Source organism: Vespula pensylvanica, chromosome 11 (assembly GCF_014466175.1).
Source record: "Vespula pensylvanica isolate Volc-1 chromosome 11, ASM1446617v1, whole genome shotgun sequence".
Taxonomy (NCBI): domain Eukaryota; kingdom Metazoa; phylum Arthropoda; class Insecta; order Hymenoptera; family Vespidae; genus Vespula; species Vespula pensylvanica.
This window is the reverse complement of record NC_057695.1, coordinates 2,925,447-2,953,272: the sequence shown is the minus strand read 5'-3', so window position 1 is coordinate 2,953,272 and position 27,826 is coordinate 2,925,447. Positions and strand designations below refer to the sequence as shown.

The 27,826-nt window shown below is 38.6% G+C and overlaps 1 protein-coding gene and 1 long non-coding RNA gene across 4 annotated transcripts in view; one reads left to right on the top strand and one right to left on the bottom strand.

Annotated features, from left to right (window-relative positions):
• LOC122632951 (thyroid receptor-interacting protein 6) overlaps positions 1–27,826 on the top strand; it is a 217,738-nt gene that overhangs the window by 134,039 nt on the left and 55,873 nt on the right. The window contains exon 3 of one of the 3 annotated variants that reach the window (XM_043820282.1): positions 261–266. The exons of the other annotated variants lie outside the window; for them this stretch is intronic. The gene's annotated coding sequence lies outside the window, so the exon portion shown is untranslated. The remainder of the gene's footprint in view (positions 1–260; positions 267–27,826) is intronic. 3 annotated transcript variants of the gene reach the window in all.
• On the bottom strand, positions 7,297–23,254 carry LOC122632960. The gene is made up of 3 exons (XR_006327984.1): positions 22,764–23,254; positions 17,061–17,237; positions 7,297–7,412 (listed from the first exon to the last, which is right to left on the bottom strand). It is a non-coding gene; the product is annotated as an uncharacterized LOC122632960 (long non-coding RNA).

The window sequence follows — 27,826 nt, the reverse complement described above, 5'->3', positions numbered from 1 at the left end:
CTCTCTCTCTCTCTCTCTCTCTCTCTCTCTCTCTCTCTCTCTCTCCTTTTCTCATACAAACGCACATTAATATAAGCTATATACATATATGAGTACGTACACAGTTATACGTGGTCAGACTTACGCATACATCGACAAATATTACGCGAACGTTACGTACACCGCAGCTCTTAGGTGTTCTGTTACCATATATTATCCCCAGACTCTGTGCTCTACAGGGTGACCGGATTGAGATCTGACACCATTTGTTTCGAATCGAGTCGATGGTTTAGTTTGTATTTTTTTCGGTATTGAATTATTTTTCTGCAAGGATATAAACGATTTTAATGGCAGTTAATTCTTCTTTGAAATAAATTTCGATTAGATATATCAATCTTCTTATTCTGTATTCTTAATATTAGGAAAACATAGTTTATCTTTATCATATATATTTTAGATGAGAATACGTATAGTAACCTGTCCATTTATTAGATATATTGAGATTGTATATACATATTATCTATATGTTCTATTCACATATACCAGACGATGTAAGAGGCAAGGGTCTAAAGGTACTTCGATTCAAGAGGATTTCGCTAATCCTGTGACGAGGATGGTTTTAACGGTTGGCCAAAGTGCAAAATGGAAACATGGGGTTTCTACGGGGTGAATGTAGTATGAAAAGGCCAAAGGAGAAAATGTCTAAAATATATTTCGATGCATCTGCTTTAGGTGCACAAGCTTTAGACTTTTAGCTTTAAACTGTTTTACTTTCTCGAACTGTAACAATGTGTTGTAAGAAATATTATGGCCTTTGATTTGATGATATTTGAATTTGTTGATACCGAAATCTCTTTCAAACGATAAGAGTTTTTAACTCCACGTGGGGAAAATAAACAAAGAATTGAAAACGTATAAAAAATATATCACCGAGCATATAGCGTAGATAGCAAGAAAAATAGAAGAAAAGAAATCGTCGTTAACAGATTTTTGCTGCTTCCACATCACGTTGTATAACACTATTGTTAATACGAAAAAGGATTGGTCGCCTCCGCTTCTTATCTAGCACAATATACTTAAGATGTCGACTCGTACACCCTCATTCGTTTCATAGACCCACACGTATACACGTTCGCAATCCTTACAGCAACCCCATCTGTGCTATATCGAAACACGGCGGTTACCTATCCCTCGGTAGGTTCATGGAAGTCACTTCTAGAAAGAGAGAAAGGAGAAGATAGAGAAACGAACGTATACTGGATTGGAGCAAAAAAAAAAGGGAAAAAGAAAAGGATAGAAAGAAGTGGATATGTACGATGTTACTAGCCCTTTCCACCATCCCCCCAAGAAAGTAATAACATTAATTGGTATAAGTTCGAATCGGAGCGAGCTAGTTTTCGATAAGGGGCAATTTTCTTGAGCGAGAGAGAGAAAGAGAATAGAAGGTCAATTTTTCCTCAGCTAAAGTGCTTCGATCTAATCGAGAAACGCTTTCTCCTTTTTTCTCTCTTTCTCTCTCTCTCTCCCCCCTCTCTCTCTCTTTCTCTCTCTTCTTTTCTCTTCGTCTTTTGCTCTCTCTCTCTTCATCTCTCTCTTTCTCTCTCTCTCTCTCTCTCTCTCTCTCTCTCTGTCTCTCTTTCGAAGAGACGACCAACCATCGTCACGGGGATGGTGGGGAGATGGATAGGGTAGACAAGGGTGCCTTTCTTATATTATGCTTCTTCCTTGTTACCTCCGCAATTAATTGTACGCGAGAGGAACGTTCCTCTCGGATTATGGCGGGCGGGTCTAAAGAAAATAGTCGAGGATCGTTCTTTTTAAAAAGACGTTAATTAAACATCGTCGCGGGTAAGAGAAAATTTTCAATTGCCGAGTCATTCACATTGTTGGAAAGAGAGAGAAAAAGAGAGAGAAAGAAACGGGAGGGGAGGAATGGCTGGATAGATGGAAAGGGGAGGGAAAGAGAGAGAAGGAAGAAACGCTCGCCGGCTGTTATCCTGTCGCGAGGTGGAGATCTTCGGACGAGCAAGGATCGGTGAATTCGACATCGATTTCCCAGCAATTTCGCGAGAGTCGAGAACCCCTGCCCAATGTAGAATCCTAGGATCTCCTCTGACGTCTGCTTAATTAATTACTATCCGCGGTTTTAATTAGCCGGGGTTCCTGTCTTCGTTCTCTCTCCCTCTTATCGTCTCTGCCTCTCTTTCTCTTCCCTATCTCCCTCTCTCTTTCTCTTTCTCTCTCTCCTTCTCCCTCTCTCTCTCTCTCTCTCCCTCCCTCCCTCTCTCTGTCTCTCTCTCTCTCTCTCTTTCTCTTTCTCTCCATTTCTTGCCCCTCTCTTCTTCCACCTTCCACTACTCTTCGTCTCCCTCACTCCCACTCCTACATACGCATACATTTAGAGACGCGCACGCGCATGAGTTCTCCTACATTCGCTGTGTCTTTCTCCCTTTCTTTCTCGTTATTTTTTAAATTCCTTAGAATATCTTTAAATTAGTCGAATCGAAATTAAAGTTTAAAGACAAATAATGTATTATAAATAGATTTGTGCGCTTGAGATTTTTTTTATAAATTATAACGGTAATTGTCACAGTAGATATTGTAATAATCAAGAATATAGCATTTTGTAATATATTGCATTGAGCACCACTTGCGTTACGAGAGGTCTTCCGGAATCGCAAGAACTCCTGCCAGCTGACACGACTGTTTATTGTTCTAACTATGCTTAAACGGAAAAAAATTCACACGTAAGCGACGAGCAAGTTAAGAAATCGCTCTTAATCACACCAGGCTTCTGAGTTCTGGTTTCTTGTGGCTTCCGTTATATTCGTTTCTTTCGTTTTTTATTCGCGTCAAACTTGTACTCTTCTTATTTTCATTTTACTTATATTCCTTTTCTATCTATTTATCTATTTATCTATCTATAAAAATTCCCAACATGTAAATATAATATAAATAATTGGTGAAAAAAGCAATTGTGATAAGTTCACATTTCTCTTACATATTGGGAAAATGTACAAAACGTATAAAAGAAATGAATCACGAATTCAACCGCTCACGCAACACAATTCTAACACGTGATAAATTTTCGCATTTTTATTCTAAATTATGGAATTAAGGAAATTCGAAGAATAAAAAAGATAACGTTGGTAAGAAATTACCTCGGTTGGTGGGAGTTAATTACACTATCGTTATATACCAGCAAATGATGGTGTTATGCAACGAATACCTATCTTGAGTTCGACAAAAAGAAAGAAAAAAAATGGAAAAAAAAGAAGAATATACTGGCTGCACGTTCGACGAGTCTTCTGATGATGAAGGAAAATGACTCGATGATGTTTAAATCGTTTCACTTTTTTTCCGCGATGTTCCACTCGAGACATGCGATTCAAGATAATTGGTGCTAAATTAAATCGAAAAGAAAAGTTAATTAGTCTGTCGTATGGTTGCATAAGCTGAATAATCTGCCTCTTTTAGTATTGAATTCGTTTCTCTGATATATGCTTTGAAATAAGCAAACTACTTCTTAGAAAAAAAAATTTTTGTTCGAACGATAGAATATTTTTATAAATAGGAAACGTACCATACTCCGACGAAAATTTGCTATTACTCAAATTATTCTTTCTTTCATCTTTGAAAGACCAAGCATTTCTAAATCAACGACACTTCGATGAAGCTTCTGCAAATAAGGTGATTTCATTTTCAAAGACTTTACGTTAATTACTTAGTCAAATTTTGATGTACCTTGAATTCCATAATGTTTCTAATGATTGCTACTTTATCTGACAAAATTTTATATGTATATCCTTGAATATTACCACATGAAGAAAATCATATACACCTACCTATCACTTGATTGATGTTTTTTAAATTAACTTACACCGATGCCGTTTCGGTATTGTACATTCATTGTGCCGCATAACGAGTATCGTTTTCGATTTAAATTTATAGATGGTGTTAGAGTAAAAAATGCAAGTTCGTAGTTACGTACAGTCGGCACAATAATGTGCTCGTACGCAGGCATACTCGCTAGCTTGCGGTAATTTATGCATGCTTCGAGCGTTACGTTTATTGGGACGCAGGCGAGAATAAATAGAATTTCTCACGGCGGTGGGATCGTACGATACTCTCCGAAGTAAAAGCTTCCACTGTCGCACGCTCCTTTCGGGCACGCACGTTCACGCCTACGCAGGAACAAACTATCCTATCCGTGTATGTCCATGCGTCTGTGTTTGTTGTCTACGCATTTTTTACATAACCGTTATGTATGTACAACGTGCCGTATCTTTCCAGCTATTTTATAACAACACCAAATGCCGGGAGAAGAGAATTCACGTTAGATTAACTCCGATTCAACAACGTTTCGTGCTGGATTGTTAAAAAGCTCTTGTAAAAGATTCGAAGCTTTTATTTCGCGATATCTTTTTTCCATCCTTTTTTCCCTTCTTTTTTGTTTCGTATTTCTTTATGAATCAATTGTGGTGAGACGAAAATCATTTTCAAAGGGGAAACGAGTTTGAACATCAAATTGGAATACGAGCTCGGGAGTAGGAATAAAGAAGGCACCATGTTAGCCGCAGGGGATGACCGGTCGGAGCAACAATGGAGAGACAATGTGTTTGTTGTCGATTAGCAAAAGAACCAGGCGAGGTTTTTACGAGAGCAACAGTCAAGGCGGTCGCGAAACGGTGGGCAGAGACGGCAGCTCGTTTACAACCGAAGAGAATCGGGGCCCGTGGGCCGAATGACCCTCTTTCTCCCCGTGATTCTCTCTCTTTCTTGCTTTTTTCTATCTCACTTGCCTCGACTGCCTGCCTAATATTTACGGCAATTCTCTTTTTTGTCAGGATCGCTTCAAGATATCTCATGATGGCCTTCATACATTTTTTTTCTCTCCCTTTCTTTTATTTTTAATTTATTTTCACGCTTGCTATTCGCATAGTGTCACGAAAGCGTAAATAATATAGTCAGGAACGATAAAAGTAACGGATAATTTTAACAACACGATTGTCTCTGTAATTTCGTACTATTATAGGAATAGATGTTTACCTAGAAATTGAAAGAAAGACAGCGGATACAGGTGTACATCTTGAACACATACGAATGAGAGACACCTGAGTCCGTAATTATTTTGAGCGAAAACGATGCCAGGGGAAGAACTTTCTCCATCGGGAAGCTTTAATTGCATCAAATTCGATTAAACCGGTACACGAGTCGCAGAAGGTCTTCTTAGCATCTCAACTATGGTTCGAAGGTCTTCTCGATTGTCTTACAACCTGTTGGTTCGATACGTACGCCTTACGACAAAGATCGTTATGTCCTACCTTTATAGGCAAGTGGTTACGAAGATGTCTAGAATGAAAAAGAAAAAAAATCTCTTTTTCTCTCTGATACGAAGAAAATAACTTGGATGGAAATATTCGTGTTTGATAAATTTTCATATCATTCGTTTCGGAGATATCAATATCAAAGACCTCGCGTAAGCTTGATTTTGACGAGCTGGTATACGGTTTATTTTATCGATAAACAAACTAGGACATGCTATGCAAATATAACTAGACTTCTTCATAAATATTATCTACAGATCGATATTATTATCGACAAGAAACTCGCATATCACCTACGTCATTTTCTTTTCATAAACGAAATCCTAAATATCTGTAATACATAATGACGAAAATTCAACAGAAATAATGTAATTCCTAAAATCCTTGTTCACAAAACAGAAAAATATATTCGTAATCTAAAAGAATCATTAACCATTTAACGTTATTAACGATAAACTCATACTCATCGAAAGAAATCTACTGATAAGATCAACCAATATAGATAGCAGGTGGATTCAACGAAGAGAGCGGTCTACGCGACAGGCAAAAATTTAATTAGCAAAAGCCCGAAAATTAATTGCTTGCACCGTCTTATTGTGCTCTGTCCCCGTTCACCCTGGCGCACCGTCTCACCCTCCTTGAAGCGTTACCGGGAGACCCGCAGCGTCTATATACACCGGGAATGTAATATTCACAACAGCCTATATCCAAGCCAGCAGTCAGGGTGCCCACCTCTTCCTTCTACTCCAGCTTCGCCACGGTACAGTAGGTACACTCCTACATAGCTCCCTGTCTCTCTCTTTCTCTATTCGTCTCAGGGGTGACGGTGGTGGTACTGTTGGTGGTAGTTGTATGCCTGGGGCGTTTAGACGAAGTGCCTCAGTGGTGGGGTTAGATAGGTGGGGATGAGGGCGTAGAGGGTAGAAGGCAAGGGGGTGCAATATGACATTATTAATTGCTCCACAATGCCACCGCCATGCAGGCACCGGGACACGAACAGGAGGCTTTCTCCTGTAGCCGACCAATCGGCGCTCGTGCGGTCGGTCGACTACGACGGAAATTTCATTAAGTGGATTCTTATAGACGCGGTTTTGAGATTAACAATATGATATGTGCGCGCTGCCGTCTCCGACGTCGCCACCGCCTCGCCACACCACCTCGTGAGATATTAGATCGGAGAGCCGTTCTATATAACCTAACCTCCTCCCTGCTTCTCCTTCTCTCGTCATCCTTTCTCACGAGTACACACTACGCGGTACTCTCCAGAATAACTGCCACCATTTCTCCCTTCGTTTGTCGGGATTTCGTATCAGTCTCGCCTTACCTACCGTTTGGATTATCTTGTTGTTGAAAATCGACGAAATTTATTTATACTATTATTTTGAATAAATACTCTGATCGTTTATTTATATGATATACGTAAAAACTTTTATTGTTCATGGTTGGGATTATAAGTTCAGTAAATTTACAGTCTGACCAAAGTGATCAAATCAACGCTGGAAATTTTTTCTCAGCGAACGAAAGCTACAGCTGGTGGAACTAGTCTGAATTAAGTTAAAGCGAGACGTGATTTATAGCCCTCGCAACATTTTTCTCAATATAATAGTGTTTCGTTTGTAATGAAAGTTCATTGCAAAACGAGGTAGTTACATCCGATATTTCATTATCATGATACACTGACGCAGAGAATCAACGGCGAGTCCATCTCTTTATTGCGTTAACGTGACGGTCATTCTGTCTTCGTTTGATCGACCATTTACCATCGTTTTCTCATCGGAATACGAACTTCTAGTATAGAGAAAGCGGGATGAGGTTGAAGGTAACTTGTTATCAGTAAGGTAATAGTGCTAGGGAAGCGTATTTTTTTTATTAAAGGAAGGAAGCTTTTACAAAATAAAAGGGAGAGACTTTGATTTTTTTAAATAGCTCCATGCGCTTGTACCACCTAAATTTTAATCGCTATTATAGCGAAGGTCGAGGTAAATGCGGCGGCATCCATTAACGTATCACCCTGATGAACCATTAGTGACTCGAAGCGTGGTAGTAAAAAGCGTTGCTTAAGCCACTGAATCGGAACGGGTTGTGGGTGAGCGGAAAAGTGTTTCTCTGTAAAAAAAATTTAACTGAATTTAGTTGGAAGACGATAAAAAAGTACCAAGTGTGAAATACCTTGAATGGAATTCAAATATTTAACCTATTGGGTTTTTGAGATCGTCAAGCACGATTTGAGTAGTCCTAACCATAAGTTATGTGAATAGGAATCAAAGGCATTGAAAAGCGGTATTCATTCGATGTAAATACTATAACGAGTCGAAATTGTTGCATAAGTTATAAATCATCAGAGGGATCGCCACACTTAACGAAGAAGCTTAGTTCGTATGCCCAAAATATTTGAATCGAACACTGAAGCTCTGATTCCACTTAGGATCAGGATAATACGAACTATCTAGGCATGCGGAGTATTTGCCGGATTCGAGGAGGGTTAAAATGCAGAGCGCAGAATAGTTAGCGAATATTCCGTGCATCCGTAATAGTGATTAAGGGGAGAAGAGATTTAGAATAGAATGTGGGAAACATCGTTTAGTCAAACTGATTCATTATTGCCGGTTATGCTTGACTGAAAGAAGTACGTCTGTCGTATCCAAAACCTGATACATAGTTATTGTTAATTTGCTATGCATAGTACATGTGCGATAAACAAAGATATATTTCTTTTCTTCATTATGGACCTTCGTCTAACCGATACTTTTGCTCATTTGTAAAAACAAAAAAAAATATATGAATAGAAAGAGTTTGAGATGATTAAACGATGACGGGTTGATGCATGCTGAAAGAGTCTGGTTTCCGTCGAAGTAGAGAGAAAAAGGAACAGGTACTGGCAGAAAAGGGTTACTGGCATGAAAAGATTATTGGGGGTAGAACGTAGAGAAAAGTTGAAGATAACCGAAACCCTTTCGCAAAAAGTAATTGGTTAATGTCTCGCAAATGAGTTTAGTTTTTTTTTCTCTCGTTGCGTTGTTCTTTTTCCGGTAGCTCTACCCTTTTGCTCCGTGTTTCTCACTCTTTCTTTCTCTTTCTTCCCCTCCCCCCCCCTCTCTCTCTTTCAGTCTTCCTCGTTTAAAATACGAGCTCGCGTGTTCATGATGTAATAAATAGAACATATACAGAAATGAAGAGAGACAGAGAGAAAGAGAGAGATACCGAGTGTTTCCTCTGTCTATCCTTCTTCTTCTTCTTCCTTTAGATTTCTCCCTCTCTCATTCTCTCTTTGTCTTTGTCTTTTATCCCTTTCCAACCATCTTCTTTCACCTATCTCTCTTCTCCTTTTCCTTTTTCTCCCTTTCTCCGTGTGCACGCGTATGTTTTTATACCCGCTTCGGGGTTCCAGTCACGCTTTGTGCCACATTGTGCGTGCCTTTGGAGCCCCATTATCCGCGTGTAAAAGTGTCATTATGTAGCCACAGTAAGCTTGCGAGGTGAGAACGAAGAAGACTCGATTCCGTTGGAAGGGATAAAGCGAGAAGAGACAGAGGAGACTCTCGCTTAAACGCGAGCCCTTCCTCGCATTTCGGGAGCTTCATCATTCGTCAGTTTCGTTATCACATGAGAAGAACCATGTTTTCTTTCCTCATTTTCTTTTCAGTGAGATTTTTCAATGAGAGAAAAAGTAAAAAGAGACCAAGCTCGTTTTTAGTATGATTGGATTACAATAACCGGTTTGGTGATTTTTAAGCATGGTTAAATGATTGGGTAATATACATAAAATTGTTTGAGAAAAAACGATAATACTCGCGTGAAATTTAAGAGTTATTCAAAATTATCATTATGCGTTTTAAGCTTTTTAATAAAGAATATTTATTCTAATGTAAGCTTTTTATACAACAGAAATCTCTTCTTATCTTTCTGTCTCTTTCTGTCTCTCTCTTTCTCTCTCGCCTGCATTTGCAGATGTTCGGCAAACAAGTGGTAATCGAAGTCCTCGCATACGGTCGTGTAATAGTGTGTACGTAAAACACATCGACTACAGCAGAGAAAGAGAAGAGGACGACAGGGGATTCAATGTGTAGAGTGAGCACAACGCCAGCTTCGTTAGGAGAGCTGGAGTGGGGATAAACGAAGAAGGCAGGTCGTATTCGAGGAGGAAAGCTTGGTAGATCCCTGCGATGATTCCTTGAATACCTCGTTAACTTCTCCCTTCGTTTATTGATTCGATATTCGATTTAATATTTTTTATTATCCTGTTTCCTTCGACCCATCACAACTATCTGAAGTTTAATCTTAAATTTAAAGCTATCTTAAACTTGTATGAAATTTGAAATTGCATTAAAAATATCTAACTGTTTTTTTTAAGTTAAAGTAATCACGATGCTATCATAACAAAACTTTCTTTCTCACGACCTTAAAAAGATAACGCCTTTAAAATTTATCCTATGTAAAAGTTTCTCATTGCCAATATATGTGTGTGCGCGCGTGTGTATATATACACACTACACTCAATATTCAATAGAATAAACAAGAAACTAATTCTAATTCTATTAAATTATATGCATGTAAGTATGCAACGAGGATGCAGATATAAAGGCTTCGATTTGTCGAACTTCACCTCCTTTCTCTCCTCTTTTACCCTCTTCTAGCTTCGTTCACACACACACACACGAATGCAGCCTCTCACAATCGTTTCCCCTACCTTTCGCATCCTCTCTCTCTCTCTCTTTTCTCTTTCTCCTCCCTCCCTTCCTCCCTCCCTCTCTTCTCTTCTCTTCTCTTCTCTTCTCTTCTCTTTCTCCCTCCCTCCTTCCTTCTCTCTCTCTCCCTTTCTCTTTCTCCCTCCCTCCCTCCTTCCCTCTCTCTCTTCCCATTTCTGTCGCACTCATGTTAAGGGTAAAAGGCGTTCTCTTCGATCCTCGAGCTCATGTAAACCGGTCGAGCTGGTCGTTTCTCTCCCCATCACCGCGATCACCTGCTCTCCTCGCCTCGCGAAAGACCCTTCGAACACACCAAGAGATACCCTTCCATTAAATATATTCGAATATCTCATCGTAATCGTCCCAACTTCGTACCAGTCTCCTTTAACCTCCGCTTCGAAGATCATTTTACGTTTAATTTGATACGACCGGTTGTATGTTCGGTGACCCACTTAAAAAAATTGACATGTCATTATCGTAAAAAAAAAGAAAAGGAAGAGAAATGTCTAAGCTTTATGATCGTGAAAAATTCGTTACTTATTTTCACTCCTTTTTCATTTACGAATAACGATAAGCTACAGAAGGGTTCGAAAAAATGACTCGCGAAGCCTCCACACCTGCCGCGAATCATTACTTTATTATTAATTGTTAATTATAATTAATTATGCGTCGTCTCACGAACGAGCTAATTGACATTGATTTATGACTTTAATTAAAGGTGCCGACGAGCGGTGTCTTACAGGACGAAGGGAGGTTTTAACAACACCTTTTAAGAGTACCTTCTCTCTCCTCCCACCACTTCTGCTCCTTATTCTCTTTCTTTCTTTCTCTCTCTCTCTCTCTCTCTCTCTCTTTTTCTCTCGTTCTCTATCCAGTTTCCTTTCTTTCTCTTTCAAGACGGCCTTTAGACGTCGCTTCTTTCAAGAAACCCAACAGTATCCATTGTAGTATTAAAAATAATATGTCTTAGGAACAACCTTGCATCGAGCTGAAAATTCAACTTTGATTCGTTGTACAAAACTTGGAACAATTGTAAAATAAATAAATAACTAGTACATGTATCTCGAATTAACCACGAATTACTTTTAATAGTTTGTATTCAAAAATTTATCTTTTTCCATTCGTACTATCCCATGAAAATGAAATACAGGACTCACTAATGCAGGCTCACATTACTAGAATTCAAAACTAACATGCAAATAACCATCCTTATCATAAGAATAAAAGTGTCCCTGAGAAAGCATTAAATCCTGATTATTTATGTATGTCAATATTGCATATTCAATAACTAATGAATAATTAGATCTTTCTCATTTACCTAAAAATACAGTATTACGAATTCCATTGTCCATATTGAATAGGTTCGTTTAAAAAACAACATAAAAAATACTAGAACGATATCCTAAGAGGACGAATTTGAGTTACTTAATGGGTGGGATTAAAGTGTGGTACGTTGTGAACGTAGATCATGTTAAAGAGGCCGTGTGAAATAAACAAACAAAACGTTCTGGAGTGGGTACAGAAAAGAGAGTAGTAAGGAGAGGTAAAGTAAAGACGTCGATACAGAAAGAAGCTCGAGAAGCGAGGATCGAGCTTAAGGATAGTAAAACGACCGAGCGGCCGTCCCGTGAACTGGGGGTTGAATGGGTGGGTAGGTGGGTTAGGCGGACTGAAGAGAGAAAGGGAGAGAGAGAGAGTGAGAGAGGCAGTGAAATGGACGAGTCTTGTTGGGGGTTGAAAGGGGCGAGTGAGAGGGTAAATCTTAAATAAAGTGATATGGAGTACTTTCGTATAAAAGCTCCATTTCCACTGCTCCTTCGAATACCTTCGACGCTCTCTCTCTCTCTCTCTCTCTCTCCCTCTCTCTTTCCTTGCTCCAGCTATCTCTCTCTACTACTCGTGAAAGTTTGTAAGGACTTCGTTTTCTGTATTGACCTTACCGAAGTATCTCTCTTTTATCTACGCAGCTAATGTTCCCTTTTCTATTCGCCATGATTACTTCGGTCATAATAAAACAGTCTGCAATGAAGTCTGAACTGTAACTCCTTGGGTTAGTAGAATCTCCAATTAAATCTTGATTAGGATACGTTTATGTGTATATATAAGAACGAAATTAAACTATTGAACATTATTCATAGGACGAAAATAGAAATACATGTAGAAGAAGAATAATGTTACAGAACAATCATAATTCATATGTACATATTCTTTTCCCTTCAAATATCTAAGCTGTTATGCATTCATTACTTATGTCTTCACATATCTTCTAGCTTCTATGACTATTATCATTATCAGCCAGTTGACTTTTATCAAATAAGTATAATCGAGCAATTCGCTGATGTAGCTCGTTAAACCCCTGACAGTTTTCTTTCTCGTTATGTCCTTATGTTTCTTCTCCTTTCTTGTTTTTTTGGCAACACTTTTCTTCCCTTTCTCGCTCTCTTACTCTTTTTATCATTATTTTCGTTCTTCTTCTTTCTATGTTCTTCAACTTTCACCCTCTAAGGTCGTTATTTTCCCTTTATCTCTCTTTGCGTGGCGCTATGTGTGTAGACAACTCTTGCTATTTAGTTGAACGAAGACAAAGAGCCCGATAGATTGTTTTGGTGGAGTAACTCTGGAACTTGTTCTAGATGTTTTGAATAACTTTGAAAACGGTTTATACTATTTTTATTATATATCTTCACTTTCCATCTGCTAGGTGAACGACGAATTTATTCAATAGTAAACCTATTCGTGTCTCATTCTTCGTCATTCTGGTATTTTTCCATGGTCGAAGAAATTCGAGAAACTGAAAAGATAGACCTCAGAGAAAAAGAGAATAGTCTATGCAACGACACGAATCACTGAAATCGCTTCACGTAGCAGGATATGGTATAAATGGGTCTTCGTTTTAATTAGCAGTAAACAGCCTCCATTAAGCCTGGAGCAGTAAATCACCTACACTTATCCCCTACCCCATTCTCCCTCAGCGAACGAACCATCTTCGAGCGAATGAGATAAAGAGAGAAAGAGACAGACAGAAAAAGAGAGAGAAAGAGAGAGAGAGAGAGAGAGAGAGAGAAACAGAGGCAGAGAGAAACCAATGAGGACGAAATGCGCAAGAGAAGGAGCAAGAGAGACATAGAAGAAAAGGAAGAAGGAAGCGGAAGAGGGGTGGAACCGAGAGAAAGGGTCGGCAAGGGGAGAGGAGTGTACATTACATTTCAATTTGGATCTGTCCGTCCTTCTTGCGAGAAGCGAGAGACGAGCACTCTACCATGGACCAATGCGTCCCGTCGAAATAGTAGAAGAGAAGCTTGCGAATTTTCCTTCCTTCCTTTACCTCCACACCCTTCACTCTTTCTAACTTGCTCCTACTCTTTCATGAACGTCACTAACGGCGTATAGAAAAGTACCCAACTTGTTGTCGCAGTTTGTATTTTCTGGACGTTCTATGCGTTTTTTAAATTCGATTTTATTGATCTTTTCTTCGTTGCATTACTTCCGTATCTCTCTTTCTTCCCTTTCTAGCTATTGTAGTAAATATGATTACAAAAAATACTGCGATTCCTCACTTTTAATTCACTCAAAAAAATTATATTGGTTAGACATATTGATTCTTAGCAGACCTTAAAATCCTATTAAAATCTTTCTGTTGGAAATATATACATAATGTATTTAATGTAAGTCGAAGAATTATATAGAGAAGTGACCACGGGTTATTATTAGCCAACTATAGTTAGCTAAGTGGTCGAACTCTTTACGCGAGTGTATAATAATATTCAGAAGATGCTTGAAAAACATTAATTAGAAAGCAGTATCGTTAAGTTCGAACGAAGCCTTTGAACGATCGAGAAAACAGAGAAGTACTTCTGAACGATTAATCCACTATTTCAAGATTCTAGACGATGGATAATAATTTTATAGACTCTCTCTCTCTCTCTCTCTCTCTCTCTAACATTGATATAATTAATAATATCTTGAATAATTTCTTGTGTAATTAATGAACCTTTTATTACTATTTAACTACTATGTGATATTTGTCCGAAATATAAAATATCGATTAAAATCCATACTTTTGATTTCACAAGAAGTAGAGTTGATTCAAACTTTTATTCATAGTGGCCTCTTTAAACTTTTACATCATCGTTGCGCTGAGGTACATTCACTCGTTTCCTTCTTTCGCGATCAATCGATCGTAAGATCAGAAAGAAGGTAGACTGGTCAAAGAAGTTTCTTGATGTTCGTAACATCAAGAGAGAGAACATAGAAGTATGTTCTATGATCTCCGTTGTTCGAGTACAATATTTCTATTTAAACGTTTTAGATAAAACAAATACAACAAGTAATATTTTAATGAAGGATTTCTGAAAATATTATTGGGAAAGATCATCGATAATTTTCTATAGTCTTCCAACATATGACGTGTTTAAAAACTATAAGACAGTGAGACATTTAAAGCCGAGAAAATGAATTTCCTTGAAATTGGATTGGACACAAAGGCTTCGCCGTGTAAACGGCCCTCCGGGATTTGATACTGAGTTGTACCGCGTAGCGAAGCCACGGTTATACGGAACCCGCCAACTTCGTCCCGAGACCTTTCCTTCCTCTCCCTTCTCTTCTTCCATCTCCAGTTCCAAGAGTAAGGTGGAGGTCGGAGGTCGAGGGCTTCGTCAAGTCGGGAACCCGTCGATCCAGTTTGTGCCTGGAATCACAGTCCCGTTTTCACCTCAAAACCCTTGAACTCAAATGCCGAGAATCAGCGTGGCACCATTCACCTCACGTTTTCTACTCGAGCAAGTTGAGATCATCGTTCCTTTGTAATTTACTAAATGCTCTAAGATCAACTCGTTGAAATATAGTGACTACTTTTCAGGATCGGTCATAGAAATAATACACACGACACACGCGTACGCACACGGATGCTTTCTTTTCCACCCCGCCTCTCTTTTTCTGTCTGCCTAGCAAGTTTCCATGGTATCGATTACTTTGGACTGTACGCAACGATTCCGAAGTATCTCTATCCATTCATAATTCATGCGACGTGCCATTTTATACAGCTATAGAATTGTGTATTTGTGTGTATGCTTTTGCCCGTTGTTTGTACTTCCGAACGTTTCTAAGTTCTCCACTTTGGATTCCCTCTCTTCGCCATTTTCTCTACCAGTCCTTCCCTCCATATTCTCCAATGTATATAATTTCGTATCGTTTGCATTTCCTATTGTTTCTATGTCTTACTAGCAAAACACTTTGATAGTCTATCTTCGGAAAATTTATAGATGATCATTATTCAACTTATTCATTGTTTTATGAATAATTTATTGTCAATAAACATTTGGGATAAGTTCACGTGTAATAATTATCAAAAAGGAACATTTATTTTTTTTAGTTTGATATGTTACAAGTTTTTATCTATTTTGTATTATTTATCGAACACAATTATTGCAGTATAATTACGATATATATATATATATATATATATATATATATATATATATATATATATTATTACGATATAATAACCAACACAATAGCGGGAGAGAACCCCACGTATTCGATAGATTATCTAAATCCACCTTTACATTTCTTTCTGCGATGAAGTTCACGGTATATCTGAAGGTACAAGAGAAAGAGAGAGGAAGAGAAAAAGAGGAATATGCGTTCATGGTGCACGTTGTTGTATAGTGCAGCGTAGCTGCCAATGGAATCCTTTGTAGCAACGGACCCAACAAACGGGCCTTTGTCCTCTGGTAAAAGGGGACCCCCGGGGGAATCGAAAACGTTCGTTTTACCAAATGGAATTTATTGTTTGTTTAGTTCTGCGGTTTCGAACGCGCTACCCTTTCCACATCGTCAGATTTATTGGCTCTTTGCTTTCTCGTTCGCTTTCTCTCTCTCTTTCTCTCTCTCTCTCCTTCCCCTCTTCAGAAAGTGCTGTTTGCCGCGTAAAAAAGTTGGAGCAAATAATATTGTTAACTGCTGTTGCGTATAGTGAATATCGTTTTTTTTATTGGAGAAAATCCGATACTGGTTTTCGTCTATACATTCTCATTTTTGAATGTTACGAAAATAACAACATGCTAGATAGTCATCTTGAGGAATAGAAGATCAATGCTTAGCTTATTCCATCGTTACAAATTTTGATAAAATTTTATTGACATTCGAGTATTTAAGTAAGCTTGCAGAAAACATCTCGCACGCATTCTTTACCTTCTCTCTTACACTGTTTTTTTCTGAAGATGCGTTAGTAGAACGAAAGATTATTTGCTAGTGCGCTAGTGAATAGCCAAGGCCGATAATCTCTCTAGTGTTTTTCTTCTCTGCTACCAGCACGTTCTTTCTCTCTTTCCGTCTAATGCTGCACGACCCACTTATCCCATGCGCATCGTAACAGAGACCCCCAACCCTCTTCTACGAGCCGTTTTATCGGGTGTCGCCGCGGGTTATCGTCGTGGTTGCTGCCACAGAGGGCGAAAAAGGGGTTGGGTAGAAGAGGATAGCTGGCTGTGGTGTGAGGTTGCTACCACCTGTTGGCAGGACAACGTCTTAACCTCCTACGTTTTCACCCCTCCACCCTTCGCAGTCTTCTTCTTCTTCCTCTCTCACGGATTGTTTTTTTTCTTTCTCGCTCTTTGAGTTCTTCTCATTCTCGTAATCTCGCTTACCACTTGGGACCTCGCTCCGTGGTTTGGTAATTTCAGTTACCATAGCTGGTACATCAATGAGTATTATTTCTTTCAACATTCAATCAGATTTATTTCTTACAACGTTCCCAATGAAATCCCCAATCTCGTTGTTATTTTTCCTAATGTTTTATATAATACAATATGATTGTATCTTATTGAATTATTATTGGAATCATCTCAGTTGTTGCTTTTGATCGATGAGAACCGACAAATGTATATTGAGTGTGCGTTTCTTGCCTTTCCATCAAGGTCACTCAGTCTGGTTTCCTACACCATCCACCGTGTTATGCATCCGAACGCAGAGAAACACGACTACGCGAGATGGGAGTTAGGGTTGGGAGATGTGAGGGGTGGAGTGCGGTGAGTGTGAGGTTCCGTAACGACACTATTCGCTTCCCTACCATTAGTATTTGGCACCACGACACGGTAATGCAGCTGTACATCCCAGTCCGCAAATGGATCTTGACGAGTCTGGTACGAGGCCGTCGACTGATCAGTGTTAGGTCCGAGTTGTCTGTCTGGCTTGGATATGACCAGATATTTCCATCCACTGCTATGTGGGAAAACTCGTTTGACACCTAAGCCGTCCAAAGATATAAATTATTTTTTACGAAACATATCTTCAATCGTCTTATCATTTTAAAATAACATTTGAGCAATATGTAAAATGTTACTTCCGTGATATTGCTATTACTAATATTTATCTACATATAATACACATCATAATGTGTTTTTAATCTAAATAATTCAATTTGAAAATTTATTTTTTTCAGATTTCATATCGTCTTTTATATCGCTTATCGCATCGATTAGATTGTTTCACATAGACGAATCATTTCAAAATCAGGTTTGGTCTTGTTTACCATAATTATACCTTAAATTATCCAAAATTATCTTCGGGTCTGCTATCAGGTATCGTTTCAAAACATTATACACCCTAATTAGAGATGATGAAGAAAATGATTCAGGATGTAGAAAAACGATCCAAACTCAAAAACATTATAATTGAAGCAAAATTATCTTTCTGTCGTTCGATTCATCAAAGTATAAAAGCATAGGAACAAGATTAACGATTCCCAAAAAAGGAAACAAGGATAGTGATCATTATGTAATAATGACTATCTCTTCAAAAAAGGAAATGCTATACCTAAGTTCAAACGTTAGTATAACTTTTCGAAACGACGATTCTCTCTCTCTCCCTCTCTCTCTCTCTTCTCTCTCTTTCTCTTTCATTATGCTCGACACCGTAATGACGATCATTTGTTATTCTCGACCGTCTCGTTTCTGAAGTTAAACTTCTAAAAGTCGAACTTAGAGCACATCTCGCCAGTCATTGCTGAACGAAAACACATGAGAAACAGAGAGAGAAGAGAGAGAAGCGGTCTCTCCCTTGTTTAGCCCTTTATTTTTTTTTTTTCGAACACGTCAGCCCTCTTCGCGTCGAGCAGAGCGTTTTTTTTCTCTTTTGCCCTGTCGGTTACTCGCTACTAATTTCAATTAGTATAAAGAAATCGCTAGGGTCGTTCAGCTTCGTGCTTACGCGCTTCCTTCTTCCTGTCTCTTTGAGAAGGGGCTGGAAAGGTTCCATTTTTATGTAATTATGAAACATTTAATCCATTTCGCGTATACCTTATATCTAAAAATAATTAGTTGTATCCTCTTTAATTATCAATTTAATTAATAGTAATATAGACACAAGATAAACTTATACGATATATTATACATTTCGTTTCGTCCATTCAATATGATATTATGAACTTGACTAAATCTTTAATATCTAAAATATTTTCAGATCACAAAGTTCGTATGAAATTCTATTAAATATCTGTAGACGTGAAATAAATTTAAACGGCGTATATATTTTTTCAAGTTCGTATTCTCATTCCTCTTTGAATTTACTATCACTGAAATACCGTTTTACATGGGAATCCTGTGTTAAATATCACCGAATACGGCTGTTGATATAATGACTCCTTTATTGCCGTTTAAAATTTAAAATAATTTTTAATCGACTATGCACCGCTCCATGTATCGTACACAGACGCATGATAGCTACGATGAAATCCAGTCAGAATATTCATATTCGATATTATCTTTCGTCATATTTAATGTCCGCCCGGGATGTATCCTTTGTTCAAAATACAATACCAGTAATAAAAGTACAGAAGAATAATGAAGGTTAATTATTAACGGATAATTAATCAATTCATACTCTTCTTCTTTTGCGTTTTCTCGTTGAAAATGTAAAATCCTTGTACGCGTGAGAGTTGAAATTGCTTTTTTAGATTTTTTAATACACAAATACACGTGACGTAGAGGTTATGTGCGCACGCGCAATGTATCCGCTTCACGTACAAAAACGTGGAACTAGCGGTCCGATGGCTGGGCTCTTCGAGAGTCCCATTGTAAAGAAGAACGAAGCTTTGTTGGTTTTCCATCGTGGTTAGGCCTGGGACTTGCGGCCCCTCGCTTGGAGATCCATTCAAGTGCGCCCAAGTGGAAGTTCTCTCTTCCTTTCCATCGAGAAATCTCCTTTCTTTTCCCACTCGCTCCCCGTCCCCTCTCTTCACCGACCCAAAGTCCCACTCCATTGGATAATCCGATCCTTTAACAGACCCACGCAGTTAAACGTCTCTCGTTATACGAATTCTTCGAATATTTTATTTCCATGTTTTCTATCATTCTCTTGTGTGCGTATGCGTGTACGTGTTGTATTTTTTATGCTATAAACTTTAGAATTATTTCACGGGTTTAATTTTGTCATTAAATCCCTTACTTAAGATCAGAAACCATTCGGAATTACATTGTTAATAGTTCCAACGAGCAACAAAACTATGCTGTTGGCGTGGCAACACGTAGTCACCTTGAAGTGACAGCTCCCTAATCGAGAATAGGCGAATAGCGAAAAGGAAGGTGATAGAGAAGAGTGCATCAAACCACCTTGGTTTCAGGTCGCGACTTCCAAACGTCGACGTTCCTTTGACGTGAAAGTACTCGGAAAGGAGAGGCACGAAGGAGGATGTCTGAAAGTCAAAGTGGCTGGAGGTCGTGCTTCGACTAATCTCAGATCAAGATAGCAGTGCAACTTGTAATCGCGCATTATACCACCACCGATACCACGGGCCAACCATGCCGCGTGCTTACCATCGGGCCTTGCAAGATCATTCCCGATAACTTCGAAAACGTTCCAACACTAGGGGACGAATAGCCACGATTATTCCTCCATTTCGAGATTCCAAACGGTCGATGGTACTTTTTATAGATTACTCGACACTCTTTATCCATCTTAATACTTGAAAAAAATACTAATAATTGCTTGTGCGAACGGTATGATATTTGTTGGACTGACGAATTCTTAATAAACCGGATAAAATCAGTGCTTCTAATTTTACAAGGAACAGAATTGATTCATGCTTTTATTCACAGCGGCCTTTTCAAACTTTAACATCACAGTTGCGTCAAAGTACATTCGCCTATTTCCTTCTTTTGCGATCAATCAATCGAAAGATCAAAAAGGAGGTAGAATGGTCAAGGAGATTTCTTGATGCAGGTAATGTCAGGATAGAGAACGCTCGGCACTCTCGTTAAATCAAGCACGCTTAAAGGGAAACCCTGTAGCGAGAAAGGAAAGAAGAGCGGAAACCACTGCATCTCAGAAAATCACCTTTATTCAAGTTTTTTTCCTTCGCACTGTACCTTTCTTTTGCACATGAAGCGGTAATTTAATAACTTTAAATATCTCCTATCAATTTGAATAATACGAAATAATGAATTCTGCAAATTTTGTTGGATTTTCGAAGATATAAGAGACGATAAAAATTCAAAAAATTCTGTAAATCGAAGAAGTATTTGACTGGCTTTACACGCATAAAATTATCAGCTTCACGGTGAGATCAATGAATATCCATCGTATTTCTTTCAGTTAACGGTCGTCCTCGCACACCTTCACCATTACCACTTCTTCTACCTTGTCGTTGTTAATTCCACGTTGCAGTGTGCGCCGTAGCTATTACTCACACTTTATACGTATTTAAGCTTACATGGACGATCACACATAGTAAAAGAGAGAACGTACACTAATCCACGTAGGAGAGCCGGACACGCCAGATGTGGCGCGCCCACGCGGTGAAAGTCGCGGTAATTGATTCCGTGCTCTTAAGACATCTCACGAAGATCCTGTACCAAGATTAAAACGCGAGAGTTGGCTGGGGAACGGCGTTCCGGTTGGATATATAGAATTCTCTATACGGTTCGAATATAGATTCGAAAGATTTTTTGTCAGCCTTAACCAAGAGGACGATAATTTTTGTCACTAAGATCCGCCCTTCCCGATACTGTCAGTTTTCTTAAGATAAGACATGTTTGAAATGATAATTTATTTTATTAGGCCAGTCGGCAGACATGAGTTATTGATTTTATACGCATTCGTAATGTTGTTGATAATATAACCACCAAAAGTTAACTTACAATTAGAAATAAAAGTAGGTATTGATCTCTATTAAATTTATGTCGTAAGGTATAACGCTGAGTTAATATTCATTGTCGTGACATATTCAAAGTTTTAACATACCATATGGTTGGTAAACGAATAGACTCTTTTCGTTTATGTATTTTCATTGCAGATACAAACAGATGAAAAAGAACAGAAGTTGCTTGTCGAACAGGATCGATAAATTATTAAAACAAAACACTCTCCGAGGTAGAAGTCTAAGGTAGAGAGAGGGTGGATAAGGAAACGAGAGATACAGGCGTATTCATCTGTTTCTTTTTCTTTTCCTTTCCTTTCCTTTCCTTTTTTATTCTACCTTTTCGTGACGTGGTCTTGAAGTATATTTACTTAGGTCTCGTTGTGCATCGTTGCTTAATGAAGAAGAATAACCGAGCCGTCGCGTTCTGAAAGCTGGTTTAAGGTGGTTTAAAGGGATACGAGAAGGAAGATGCTTGGAGTTCCTCAAATGACTCTCGGAAATTCTTGCGAAGATTTTAACATTATTTTTTAATTGTATTTTCCATCGTACGAACTTAATTAAAATATTAATTATTCTCTACATATATGTATGTATAGAAAAAAATTAATACTGACTCTATCCTGAAGTATATTTCTACGAAATAAAATAGTCGATGATAAAAAAGATTTTCTCTTTCTCGTTGGCTAGTTCATTGCTGGCTCATTATCCGGCCGATAGAGAAGGATTATCGATTTCCCGCGCACGTCCGCCCGATCTTTCCCCGATGGACAGTAAGCTCGATCGTTTAACGCACCTCGTTAACCGCGTGCGTAATGATCATTCGGTTATAGGCATCGCTCGGTAATTGAATAACGATCCGTGCGCGCGCGAAAATACACTCATGCACACACGTATACGTTTAGACGTGTGCAGTGCGACATCATCGTTGTTCGTCGATGACGATGACATTCGGTCATTATGCAGGATGACATGCGTTTTGCGTGAGATCGAGACGCGTTTCAGTTACCAACACACTAACGTTCATTATAGCGCATTTATTACGAAGCAACACAAGAGATCGCAGATGGCGCTGCCGTTGAAGAAGCGTGATGGCGCTTGTCAGTTTTTTTCTGGATCAAAGCACTCGATGCTTTTTTAAGACTTTGGATCGTCCTTAAAAAACAAATCTTTCTTCGTCGCGTTCTTTACTCCAGTCTTCGTATATTTTCCTATTATCTCTTTTTTCTCCATATTATTCGAGAAATAGAAAAACAGAATCGTTTTATGTGAGGAACGAATGTTCTATAAAAATAAATTTACATGGGTAAATCAATGTATATACCTTGAGTTTATTACTCTCTTTTTATTAAAAGCTTGCCATAATAAAATTGTACTCTTGAGTCCCTGTGTTTCGATATTGAGAAAGAAGAAAGTGTCCATCCAATCTTTTCAATACTTATTACGTAGAACGTTTCTCTTTGGAGAGAGAGAAAGAGACGACTCGATCAATAACCATCACTTTCATTCATACGTCTCCAGTGATGCGAAAGCGTAGAGAAAAAAAAAAAAAGAAAAATAGAAAAAAATATTTACTGTAACGAACGAACGAGCAAACGGAACGACGTCGGGAACGAAACGAACGAAATTTACATTCACCGTCTAGCAGCACCGAGACGTCGATCGATAGCAGTCGTCCTGGGCACCGGTTACATAATCCAGCCGAACCACAGTAGTATCCATTAATTAATTGGCATTATGTGCAAGATAGCATGGCGTCTCCCTTCGTCTCCGATGCCAACTCCTTTCTAGCCTTCCACACTTCGACCCAGCAGCACTCCTACTACCAACACTAATACCAATACCGATTCTACCATTACCATGTTGAGCAAGCTACCCTCGTCTGCACCCTCCCCCCTCTTCTATCTCTCTTTCTCTCTTAGTCATTCTCTCCCTCTCCCTGACGTCCATTAGAATATTAATGCGAATTGATGCACACGTGTCATTACCGTAATGAGTTGGTTGGTGCTGTCCATGGGTGTACAAAGTGTCGTCTGAAAAGCAATCACGAAATTGCGGGTGTCTCTCTCTCTCTTCCTCGTCTACGTCCTCTTTCCCGCTATTACTCTCTCTCTACTCTTTCCCCCGACTCCTACTCCTCCAAGCTTTTCCTCTTCATCCTATGAATTTAAGTACCCGAGCGTAGCGTAACGGCGTAACTACGTTGCTCTTGTGGCCAGATATCTACTGTCTGGAATGGGACGGAGACAGAAATATCTATGGAAAAGCTAGGAAGAAATAATTTATTTTATTAGACCGAGACCTTAATGTAAAATCGCATCTCGTTTTCAACATCAAAAGTCAAGAGTCAATCCTAATTACAGTTAAATTAATACTCTTCAAGATCATGGAAGTAAGTAAATTAAATAATATCGGAAATGATAATTCCATTCGGCATGAAAAAGAAAATAACAATTTTTATTTCTTTAAAGAGTTGATCTATAGAAATAATCTTTCAGATTCTTATTTTTGTCTCATTATCGAACATAGGTTACCGGTTGGTTATAAACATTGGATAATTTTATTGTTGTCTGTCATGTTCCTAGGAATAGTTAAATGTCCTTCCAAGTAGGAAAGATGTTCTTCTAAATGGAAAAAAAAAAAGAGAAAAACAGAGTAGACAACAAAGATGGCAAGACTGTATTCCGTTAACAAAAAAACGAAGAAAGGTGTAAGATAGTATAGACGGGTAGATTAGTTCCCAGAAAGGTATCTTGTTTTTGCTACCGACTCGGTGTACCCTTCCAACTGTTACCTGATTTTTCTTTAACTTCGATTTACGCGATCAAGCACGAAACATGGTTTTTTTTTGTAGACAGAGAAGACTTACGAGAAAACTTGCAGACCCTATGGGTCACTAAATGGCTTGTCCCTTCATTAAAACAGGACTTCTTTTTCTTCTTTTTTCTGGATAAACGATAATGAATTTTTTTTTAATCATTTTTTCCAACCTTGAGAAACAATTACAATTATGTTTTATGTTAATTCTCACTTGAAACTAGACAAAGCAATAACAACATAATACTGCATTTTATATCTGTATGCTTAAGACATTGATTACAAAGGACAATAGTCCTATTGCACATTTCTAAACAGTTTCGTCCAAATATTGTTTCTCTTCCCCCCCCCCTCTCTCTCTTCATTGACAATAACTCAATATTCAGACAAACTTGCCATGCCACACAATACTTATAATGAAAACCATTACGTACATAATTCTCGTACACAAGCAAACAATAAAATAATTTAGTAGCTCATTAAACGAGTCCCAATCGACAGAAATAACATGAAATCGTTATTTAGCGTAGGGAGGGTAAGGAAATACGATGAGCTGTTAGCGAATATAGAAAAATAAGAAAAGATGTTTTCCAATGAGTCTGTAGTCATCGTCTAGAGAGAAGAGACGATGGGAGCTTTAAACGATCGTTAGGGAGTAAACGCTAGATGGTTATACGATCGTATCGGCAGCTAATGGACGTACAATTAACGTGCCGCGCATCTGCGATTGGATCCCCGTCAAACGGCGATAAATTAAGTTAATTAGCTCGTTACACGTATCACCCTGTGGCATTGGACGCGCGTGGTTTGACGAATGTGACGCTTGTTAACCGTTCACCATGACTTTCTCTCTCTCTCTCTCTCTCTCTCTCTCTCTCTCTCTCTCTCTCTCTCTCTCTCTCTCTTCCTCCCTCTCTATCTTTCTCTCGCTTTGAATCTTTTTCGTTCCTTTTTCTTTTCTTTCTACATTTTTCGTTCAAGGAGAGATCGAAAAGATTCTTGATAATCCTCTCCTCCGGTTTTACCTTCAGTTCTTTTTCTCCTTGATAGATTCCGTTTTTTTCTTTGCAGAATCAACCATACTTATTCGAATGTTATTTTTATCCTTATATTGGCAGAAAATAATTAAAATCTTTCAAGTTCGTAAAAGGATCGCATGGACTTCAAGGAATGTGATCCTCGAGGTTTTATTTTTAATATCTTGAACATGTTCTTACATTATATATTATCTTGAACATGTTTCTAAAATTGCAAAAATTTCAACTACGGATTGAATGGATGTTGGTAAAGACATAACGCAAACTTAATAATGAAAAAATAATCAATAGTGCATCTAAATAGTGCAACAAGTTTATTCGTAAATAAAAGTATAAAACATCAACCACGTAACTACGTGTATACATTGCAATACAATAAATACACAATATGAGTATCTGGATTGGTCAACAATAACGCAAGAGTTGTCGAGTTTCAAGTAGCTTTTTCTATAACAAATTAAAATCATTTTGTTTACACTATAACAGAAACAAGAATTACACATTTTTAGTATATATAGTAATTCCTATTAATTCATTTTTTCACTCTCTTTTTCAACTATAACAATAAACACGAGTATTGTAATATTATATACCAAAGAAAAAATATAGACGTATTCGCAATATATATATATATACATACATATATACAACATATTCGGAGAAAAAAGAAAGATGAATAGCTGTGGAGGATAAGTAAAAGGATAAAAATGTCGGAAGGTGCTCGAAAGTTTGAAGGTAATCTGACCGGAAGCGAGAAGGTAGCAGCAATCCGGCCGGTACTATGTTTTTATCGCAATATTTTTTTCCCTCCCAGTGCCTCTTTTATTTTGCTTCTTCGTTTTCACTCGATTGTACGAGGCCGTGGAAACGAGCCCCTTTCATCCCCCGTTCCGCACTCAAGTTGGAAATTGTTCTCTCTCTCTCTCTCTCTCTTTCTTGTGGTTCTCGACCGTACCCAGTCCTTGGCGGCACTCAAACTAATAAGCTCTCTGGATTAATTAAAATTTTGGCCGGTACTACCAGGCGAGTCGTCCACGCGTCCAAGAGAGACGAAAGAGTGGGAGTAGAGAAAGAGAGATAGAGAAGCCGAGACCCTTTGTGCGTACAAACAAGAATGGCCCGCTTTTCCTGCAGTTTTGTTTGTCAATTCGGACTAATTACGGCCTCGTAACGGCGATGTGCGCGCGAGCTGGCGAGTCGCGAATGTAAGGGGTTGCATTTCAAAGTTAAAATTATTACGTTTCGTACGTTTCACGGAACGAGGGTTGCTCTGGTTAAGATCACTGATAAGATGAAATTAAAGATTTTATTTTCTTTTGTTTCGGTACCATTTTCTATTTCGGTTATCTCTACGAGAATGAAATGAATGATGAACGTTCTTCTTTGTGAAAATTCAAATTTTCAATGATGCAAGAGACTCAGTTTTACCTGATCGTAAACTTAGAGTATATATTTATAATAACACTTATACATTGATTTATAGGATGTATTATTATCCACTATGAACAATGTCCACGTTTCATTAATGTATCCTTCTCGAATATCCCTCTTTACAATTACAGAAGTGCATATCATAAGCATATGTTCATCCGAAGATTAGCATCATTTTCCTGAGGGACGTCCTGAAACGTATTTCGTGATGCCATCGCGCGATGACAAATCCGTACAATTAACGTCGCCGTCGTACAATACGACGGAGCCACCGACATTCGAAGCTCTTTTTCGTTCTAGTTCCGTCGTTCAAGGGGAGTAGTTCGAAATCCTCCCCTCGCCCTTCTCGACGCTCCCTCGCACACCCCGTTTTTCCACGAACTCTCCGAACAACAATTCAATCCGGGGTTGCATCGCAGCTGTCGCTACTAATGCGCACCATTATTTCCTGTTTCGTAAGCGTACCTACGCTCTCGCGAGATCTCAATATATTGCTTGGCGCAGACATGCGTGTGCGTAGCTATTGGAAATATCTAGACAGAAACAGAAAATTTTATTTTTCGATATAACAAATCAAACAGTCTACATAAAATTGAAGTTTTAACGTAAGGTAGGCGTTCAACCGCTTATAATTAATCTTCATCTTGCATAGCGTGTATATTCATACTTGTTGGAAAAAAAAAAATTTCACCCGCAATATGATCCCCCATTGACCCAAACCAATAAGCTAGCTATTTAATTCAACGTTTCACTGAAATCATCTCGCGTCATTAATAGAAATGCCTCACTGAATTCTCCCCTATATTTTTGTTGCATTCAGAGATCCCCAGCTAAATAATATTTTAGTCACTTTTTCGTAACACCCTTCTTTTGTATCAATACATTTGTATACAGTGAGGGAAGAAAGTATTCGTACAGTAAGAATGTATTTCCATATTCCTACTATACGAATACTTTTGTCCCCCACTGTATATATATATGTATCACATACACACATACACACACAGCACTCAACATACGTGCGTTTCCTTTTGATCGCCTTACATGGTAGTGGTGCATGCTCGCAACGCGTAAGCCGCAAGCAATAGCAACTGCGTTGCTTGCTAGCATCATCCTCTTCTTCATCCTCTTCACCCTCCCGCGTCCGGAAACGTAAGCTGAGAACCGACAAATGTTGGAAGCCGCGAGAGAGTAAGAAGCAACGTCACGCTGGATTGCACCTCCTGAAAAGGCCTCGTCGTCTCTTCTCATTACTGCCGTTGGAGACACGCATAGGGGAGAAGGGTAGGCACATCGAGACTAGAGGTGGAGGGATCAGAGGTGAACGTTAAAGGTAGGAAAGAAGGAAAATCTTCGTTTCCTAAGGATTTCTGCCCTTTGTGTTGCGGTGGAAGCAAATTAATCCGATAAGGGCAC